This window comes from Rhincodon typus, chromosome 15 (assembly GCF_021869965.1).
Source record: "Rhincodon typus isolate 14 chromosome 15, sRhiTyp1.1, whole genome shotgun sequence".
Classification (NCBI taxonomy): Eukaryota; Metazoa; Chordata; class Chondrichthyes; order Orectolobiformes; family Rhincodontidae; genus Rhincodon; species Rhincodon typus.
Genome location: NC_063346.1, coordinates 19,870,358 through 19,879,983, shown reverse-complemented (window position 1 = coordinate 19,879,983; position 9,626 = coordinate 19,870,358).

Genomic DNA, 9,626 nt, shown 5'->3' with positions numbered 1-9,626 from the left:
GTCCACACTGACCCTCTGAAGAGCATCTCACCGAGACCCATTCCAGCCCTATAACCCTGCATTTCCCTTGGCTAACCCATGTAGCCTGCACATCCCTGAACATTATGAGCAATTTAGCAAGGCCAATCCATCTAACCTGTACATCTTTGGACTGTGGGAGGAAACTGGTGCACCCAGAGGAAACCTACATTCTTTACAAGAACCACTATATATTACAAATAAATGGGTTCTAATCACAGATAAACAACTGTAAGCTATTGACATTTAACTCAACTAATTAGAAGTCTAAGCCCACGTACTATCCAGACAGAGAAAAAAAATTGGTAAGATGGATAGAGGGGAAAGAAGAAAATAAGGGAAAACAGTTCATTGTCACAAATAGTCACTATTCAATGGAAGGGTTCTCTTTTTGTTTTACAAGTTCTTTAGTTCTCTGCTTTACCTTCAGCTTGTTTTGTTTCTTCATGGGAGGCACGGAGTGACTGGTTCACAAATTATGAAGTTTCTGACTTACTGGTTAAATGCAACAGGTTACAGCAACTGGTGAGAGATAACAACTAGTTTTCTTCAGCTTCAGGCATGTTCGTTGGAGGGAGAGGTACATTATGTCACATCTCCTTCCAAGGCCACCTTGGAAGATCAGTCAGTCACAACCTGAAGCTGTCCAGTTACCCAGGAACCAATCAGAGGACTGTTGTCAGGGCTGATGACCTTTAGCATCCACATCGGTCATGATTCCATAAAATAATCAGTAATTAAATCTCACTCTTTAAATACACCCTGGTTCTGTACCTGTTCCTCTTTCTCTTTCCTCACTGCTTGCAAAGCAGCAGTGTAAACACAACGCACAGTGAGTTTCAGCAACTTGCTTTTTAAAAGTACAACGATTCTTTCCTCTGCCCTTTTGTTTTGAGAGAATCCTGTTCCCAATTCTGTCCACAATCAACAATAAAGTAAAACAAAATGGGATGGTCTTTACAATAAGAAATTTAGGTACCTCACTTTCTGGATTCTATATTGGTTTTCTTTCTGAAACGTTGTTGGGGCATCACCATCCTTACACCTTTTAACAGTATGTCATGCATCTCTCAGCTTCCCTTTTCATCTATAGTCTAGTTTATCTCGGCTCGTCTTGATGAATTCTGTGCATTTGAGTCTTGATCCAAAGGTTTGCATAATGGTCACTGCATTCGTTGAACATATCAGTCTGAAAAGTATGCCAAGGATTATCTGTGGCATTGTTGGCTGCATTATTGGGAATGTTGACTGGAATGTATTTCTGACCCATTAATTATATCTTGTCTGTGTGTTATAGTTATTTTAATCAATCTGTTTGGATGTGCTGTGTCATACCCAGGGCAGGTGGGACTTGAACCTGAACCTTTCTGGCTCAGAGGGGCCACTGTAAAATAAGACCTCAAAAATGGAAGGAAAGAGTTGCTATGCATTAACCAGAAATGAAACATTCTACATATTCCCTAATCGACCTGTTCAGAGATGTTATTGCACACATCTAGAGCAAGTGGGAGTTGAATCCGGTTTCCTGGCTTAGAGGTAAGTATGCTCCCCCGCTGTTGCTGAAGAGCCTTTAAATAGAGTGTTACAGGCTAACCTTAAACATATATAGTTAAACGGGATAGGTCTATTTAAGGCATGTTAAAAGGTAGACGACTTCTTGTTTTGTAACAATTTAATTCACTTGGTGCTGTCACACCCCTCCATACTCCACACTCCCCACCACCAAATCCTGGGGAGGAACCTGAGTTATGGCTGACATAAGTGATAGGCTGTAGGCTTGATAGCTTCTTGATGTTTTCAGCTAGCATCTATTAGGGCCTATTTCTACTGATGGAGATCAAGATAGCCATTGAAAACAGGAATGCATATGTCATGAAAGTGGAAGATTGGCCACAGACAACACACAGCTGCTTAGCTGCAAAGAGATTCTGCCCATTCCAAATTGAACAGACAACTTTGTAAGGTTGACTTAACAACCATTTAATTTAACTGCAATTTCTTTAAGAACTGTTGCCCACCCAGATTGGTGTAAGTATCCCCATTTATGCTAAATGTTGGCTGCCCTGTACTGTCTAATCTGTTGCTAAGTGTAATAAAAGAAAAAATAAAGTTTGTTGAGGATGACTTTTTCCTGTACATCTCTAAAAAGTAACATAAGTAGTTATGTGTTATTTCAGTCTTTATTTAGGCTCTGTCACATTTTACCTTAACTTTCTGGATCTGCTGGATTCATGAGACCAAATCTGCATTTTCTATCCATGTCTTTCTATGTCAGTCCTTCTGCAGAGGCTGCTTCTTGACATAAGTGATCTTGTTTTTTTCCCTCACCACAACTAAACATGCTTCCATGTGTCCAAGTGAACCTTGCTTTCTTCGTCTGACAACTTCAACTTCCACTGCCCAACCATATTCTACAGTTCATAGCAGCATAGTTTTTCTATGTGATATTGCAGGGATTTAAATCATTATTTTAACAATACATGCTAGTGGTCTTCATAATCAATATGGTTGCTCAGTTGGAAAAAAAAGAAAACTTGCATTTACAAGTGGTTTTCAACATCTCAGGACACGAAGTATTTCACAGGTGATGAATCACTTTTTGAAAGGTAGTCATTGTTGTAACTTTTTTAAAAAGAGCGGTTTTATATAAAGCAAACTCCTACAAATGACAATAAAATCATCTTTTACTTGTCTGTTGCAGCAAATTATCAGCTGTGCGAACTTCTTCTGAATTCTCAGTGCATCACTTACTCACCACTGGATTGTAAGCCTGGGTTTTGTGCTTAATATGTTGGCGTGGAGTTTGATGTAAAATGCTACTGAGACTTGGCTGATAGCTAATGTGTTGATGCTAAAAAGTTTGATTTACTATATAGTATCATCATCCCAGAAAACCTCAAATTTAGAAACCTTTGACATTTAAAATATTCACAAGTTTAACTAGCGTTCAGTTATCACAACTTGTTTGCAGTCTCTTGTTCCTTTATGCTTGCATTGTTATGAAGACTGCTAACGTTATTACTAGACAGGTCAGAACCCAGACAGAAACATGGCTGATAGATCATAAACAAATACAAAAATTGCTGGGAAAACTGAGCAGGTCTGGCAGCATCTGTTGAGAGAAAGCACACTTAATGTTTTGGGTCCAGTGACTCTTCTTCAGAATGATTTCTGGTTTTGTTTCTGATTTCCAGCAACTACAGTTCTTTGGGTTTTTTTGATAAGATCATAATTTTATTTATTTTTGTTTTAATGAAATAGTCTCCAGCTGAATCATAAGCACACAATGCTGCACAGTTTGCTTTAACAATAAAATGGAATTTATCGTGAAAGGAAAAATAAAATAGAATAATCTAAACTATGTATTTGTTATGCAAAATGAAAGATTTTAAATATACAGTAATGTTAGAATCCCACTAATTCCCAAACACTCCTTTATAAACTGAAAAGAAACAAAACAGCTTTTGTATCATAACTAAAGCACCACTCTTATAATCCTCACACTGGAATCACTGCATCTAACAGCTTGCAACTTCAACTGTTAGACTAGAATTGCGATAGCATCTTTGAGCTACCCCACATCTGAGCTTTAATGTGCAAATCTTAAATAATCTTGGAAGAGGTTTTAACCCACCACTTCTGGTCTGGGACTAATATTAACTTTTTTGATCCGAGTTAATTGAATTCATGAAATCTATCATTCCCTTCTCGCTAACATTGCTGTCTATAACCGTCCTGTTCCAAGGTCTTGTCAGGACTACAACCACTCAAAGTCAAAAGTAAAAACGCAAAGCCTCCCTTAAGCTTTGAAAACAAAACCGATTCCAGCGCACGAACAAAGTGAGTGCCCAGTATTTACCATACTGGGTCCCAAAAAGTCTAAGATAAACAAAAGTCCATTTGCGCTTAAATCCATCCAGTCTACAAACGGGCTTCAAAAACTCTCTCTCTTTAAAGGAAATCACTATTGTTGCAGAAATACTAACAAGTTAACTATTCATTTCAGACACAGAAAAACCTAGCAGTTGCTGGTCAAAAAACAAGCCTGAACCCACCAAGTAATATTAAAAATTATACTTAAAAATTCCACGGGTTTCATCACAACATGCTACTTTTTTTGTATCTGCTAGTTCATTCTACTACTGCCATGATACTTAGCGATGGACAAGGTCAAAAATCACACAACACCAGGTTATGGTCCAACAGGTTTGTTTGAAGAGACAAGTTTTCGGATTCCGTGAGAGAGTTGGCATTAGACACAGATTATATAAGCAAAAGATCAAAGGGCCATAGAACTGATGTGAATGTGCTGAACAAACCCAAGATGGCTGTAAAATCTTTAATTAGTTAGAAAGGATTAATCTGCAAATTCCCACATTTCTTTCAGGTCACTGCCCCAAGATACCTAAAGGTTTTATCAGTTCCCTCAGTATACCAGAGGTGACATCCCAGGTCAGACAATGCATTTTGGGTGTGAGGCCTTGTTTAGAATCTGGCTGTGTATTAACTTGGAGTCAGACTGGTTTTATGCCAAAGCAGGAATTTATAACGTGCTGCAGTGACTGCCTACAAATTGTATGCTTTTTGAACAAAATAGAATATATCTGCAAATGTAAATTCACCCCATAGATTTGTGTGTGTGTGTGTGTGTGTGTGTGTGTGTGTGCGTGCGCGCGCGGTGGGGAGAGAGAGCGTATAATTTGGTGGGGTCACCTGTAGTGCAACATGAACCGAAGATCCCAGTTAAGGCTGACCTCCTGGGTTCCAAACTTGGTTATCAGGCTCTGCTGAACATTCACACGCACAGACTCTGTCTTTCTCTCTCTATACATGCACGCGCACACACCCACGTCTCCTCTCTTTCTCTCTTTCTTCTCTGTCTCTCTAGAAATAAACCAGTCTGACTCCAAGTTAATACACAGCCAGATTCTAAACAAGGCCTCACACCCAAAATGCATTGTCTGACCTGGGATGTCACCTCTGGTATACTGACGGAACTGATAAACCCTTTAGTTATCTCGGGGCAGTGACTTGAAGGGAATTTGCATATTAATCCTGTTCTAACCAATTTAAAGATTTGACAGCCATCTTAGGTTTGTTCAACACAGCATCGGTGTTCTTTGATCTTTTGCTTTTAAATTCTGTGTCCGCCACCTCTCTCTCTGGCACCTGAAGAAGGAGTGAGACTCTGAAAGCTTGTGTCTTCAGATAAACCTGGAACATAACCTGGTGTCATGTGATTTTTGACCTTGTCCACCCCAGTCCAATACCAGCACCTCCACAACTTAGTCATGGAGCAGTTACCATCTGTGTTTCATACTATTGCAAAGATAGCAGTCAGCAGCATATTTATTACCGGTTAGTTTAGTGATGAATGGGTGTTTGTTTTCCCTGGTGGTTTATTTGGAAGCAGAAGTTTGGGTGAATATTCAATTGTATGCAATCAGTATATATCAACAAAAAATCTGTACTGGCAGAGAATGCAGTCTAATCAAATTGAAACTGTCTTAACACTAGTTAAAATAATTTTCAGGAAATTGAAAAACAGAAGTATAAATATCAGCATGAATTGTTTGTTCACCTCACACTAAGGCACCTGAACTATTAGATAAGAAAACAAACAGCTACTACTGAAGAAAGTTGTTAACATATCTCAATATGGTGAGGTATTTTCAATTCAGAGTAGGTACATGATAATATAGATGCTGGAAGAAGGATAAACTAACTACTGAGTCAACCTCTTCTGCTTTTCTGCACATCGTAGCAATCGGACATTCCGATAGGATTAGTAACATGTTACAGCTGGAAAGTCAATGGGATTTTATGAATAATTTACAGTATGTAAGGCAGTTATTCCCTTCTCTTTATGAAAATATATGATCCAAGAATAATGCCAAGAATGTCAAGATTAAATTAAAGTTCATTTAAGATGGCAACCAGCTGTTTGACTGAATTAAATGACCCAATCTCTCCACAGAACAGCTGCAAAATGTCAGTCTAAGATAGTACTTGTTAGATTTTAGCAGTTACACTGTGGTTTCATATCCTACAACATGGTCTGCTACAGATAAAACCGCTTTAAGATGGGCTGTTATCTTTGTGCAGATACCTTGTTCCTTTTCCTCACTTACATTATTTAGTATCTAGTTCTTTAACCTGCAATTTTACACACTTTTACGATGCACTGAGTATAGTATGAAGGAATATTTTTTGAATTTGTTCACAGGATGAGTGTGTTGCTAGCTAGGCCAGCATTTACTGCTTATTCCATCACCAGTGTGTGTTTTTGTAATCTTAAAGCATTTTATGATGCAGATTCACATCTGAATCTGCATCATGCAAAGCACTTGAATATAAATAGCAAAAACCCTAATTTAGTGAAAGACACAACAACAATAGGATGCCAAATTAAAAATACAAAAGGAATTTGCTACAGATAGGAAATACATACATATCGTGAGCTACTTCTGTCACAAACATAAATCTGAAATTGCATGCTGTACTTTGAAATACTTCTGCTTAGTCCTTCCTCCAACAGTTAGGATATGAATGGATCAGCTCCCAGTGTGTTTCATTACATTTTTGTTTTTCTTAATCACCACTTTTCAGAAATTGTGCATAAGCATGTCACAATCAATTGGTCAGCAAATTGTACGCTTCCCACTGATGATAGGATGCCATAGTGTCTCTGCATGAAAGTTGCAAGTTTGAAGTATTTGACAAGCTTGCACATGTTATCTATGGTAACTATATGTCAAGCTGGTCGTTGCCAGTGGTAACTGGAACCCTACCTAAGCTCATCTTTTCTACTGGATAACATTATCCTTTAGAAGTGTTGCTGATAAAACAACATCCAAACTGTGTAACTGAGCACTTTCACCGTAGCTTATCTGCCTGCTATGCACTCTGAAAGCCATTTTAGCAGGTTTCAATCTATGCAACAGTTCAGTTACATATTCAAATGAATTAGATGACAGTTGCACAGTGACTTAAGAACAACTAGCAATTTTTCTAGCAGGTGGGCCAAATTATGAAGGCTCTCACTGTCATGATAAACACTGCTATTTGATGGAAGTGAAAAGATGATTGCAAAGAGTTTGCAGAGTCCTATCTTACAATGATTTTAACTGAGCGTCTTAAGATAAAATGCAGAAAATAATGACTTCCTGAACTGTTTTTTTGTGCAATTATTTAGATAATGAAATATTCATGACTGAATGAATGAATCTTCAATTGGTCTTAAATGAACTGCCACATGCTATGACTTGTGTTTTTACAAGATGTGTAGAACTAAATGTGAGTGAAGCATTTTTTTGGAAAATTCAGATAATGCATGCATCATTTCATTTGCATACCAAGAACCAATAAATATTGTGTCTTTATGTCAGATTCTGAACAGATATGTACAAGTTATGATATGATATGTACAGATATGTATATATGAACCGAGACTTTCTGTATTGGTTCTGGGCTAACTGACAAACATATTTTTAGTATCTCTGAGTACCTTAAATGTACAACTAGTAAGCGTCTTCTTTTCAAATAGTAACTACTTTAAATCTCCCACAAATCACAGCTCTTTGATGCAAGGACTGTGGTGCACACAGAATATGTTGCAGCGTTGCCATCTACACTTTGCAAAGAGTTTTTGCTTCATATGCACAGAGTGTACATAAATTTTTTTTTTTTTTTGGATTTTGAATATATGCAGCAATGTCTAAACTGTCTATCAAAGCGATGGAAAGTAGGGTAATTTTGGATGAACTGGCAGACCAAAATGGGCAATAGAGTCTTGACTCCCTACCACACCATGCCTCATACTGATTGTCAGCACAAATGAAAATGGGTGTGCTGGGTGCTGTGAAAACTCGTTGCCATTTCACTATCACTGATGCTAGCTTAATGAGCCTTTTTCCAATTTTTCAACAGTGGAAGCATCAAAACTCTTAAGATTTGTTGTTTGGTAGTACAGAATTTGAATATTGCTGAAAAAGATACATTTTGTCAAAGCTTTTTGTTTTTACCAATCAGTGAACCTGCTTGGTTTTAAATTAAGCAAAGTTTGGCAGTTAACTGTCAGTTATCATATAAGGAGTGCATTCTCCATTTGCATTGCCTCTATCAATTGATGTCCACATGACAATTAATCAGCACTTTTTTTTCTCATACAGTTTATAAAACAACTATACCTTTCTATATTTGGTATTCTTATGACAATGCTGGTGAATGCAAAATGAAAAGCTTCAACAAAATATGTATTCTTTTTCAGCAGTACTTTAGTATTATACTTAATAGTCAGTAGAATAGGATAAAAATCCCTTAAAATCCAGAAACCTTTTACTTGATGTTTCAGAAGAGCACCCATGCAGCACCAGCGCGACATTTCCATTCTCCAGACCAGATGTAATTGCGATCTTTGAGAGATATTGCCAATTTAATAGCAATTGGTGCAGAATTACAGATAATTCTGTTTTGTACAGTCTGTTGCAGTAAGACTGGATTAAGCTTGTCAACACTAATTTCACTTAGTATCCCTGTTGAGACAAAAGAGACTTCCATCTCATTAGCACTTGAACCTATCTCCCTGAAGATAAAAGGACTGAATTTAGTCATTCATTGAACAGCATTCGGTCTTGTACCAAATTTACTCATAAACCAAATAGCAATAAAATGTATTTGTTATAATTGAGTTAATGCAATCAATTTCCATATGTTGCGTTTTGCATTGAAAAACTAAAATTAAGAGTATTAAATGTGGGTTTACAAAGGGATAGCACATTTCCTGCTTATACTGTTTCAACTTGATACACAATCTTTTATTGATTTGTTCTGCAAAAATTCATAATCCATAATTAATACATGCGCACACATTATGGGTAGAAGTGGATATACCATAGAATTCTAGAATTGTGGATTAATAAAGCACAGAAAGAAGCCATTCAGCTGTCTGTGTCTGTGTCTGTGTCTGTGCTGACTCTTTTGGGACCAGTGCAGGTATTCACACTTACTATTCTCTTTGCTGAAACCTTCTTTTTTTTTCTCCTTTTTAAGTATTCATGGCTTCAGTGAAAGCTGGTATTGGATTTGTTTCTAATGCTGTTTCAGACAGTATAGAGTCACAGAAGGAGATTATTCCTGCCTATTGTTTCTGCACTGGCTTTGGGTATTTAACTTATTACCAATCTCCTGCCATTTCACTGTCACCGTACATATTGTTTTTTATTGAAAAATCATCCATTACTCTCTTGAATGTCTCAATTAAATCAGCCTTCACCACACTTCCAGCAGTGCATCCCATACCTTAACTACTCGCTGTGAAGTTTTCACACCTCGCATTTGCTCTTTTTGCAAAACACCTTGAACTGCACCAGCTGGTCCTTAAGCTGTTTGCAAGTGCTGCAATTTTTTCCTGTCTAGTCTGTGCAGAGTCTCATGATTCTGAAAACTTCTATCGAATCTCCTGTTGGCTGTCTCTTCTCCAAGGAAAACTGTCCAACTTCTCCAATATTCCTTCGTAACTAAAGAGTCTCATGCCTCTAGCCGTTCTCTTAAATCTGTTCTGCACTTTCCCCAACACATTTAAATCCATCCTACGGTGTGGAGCACAG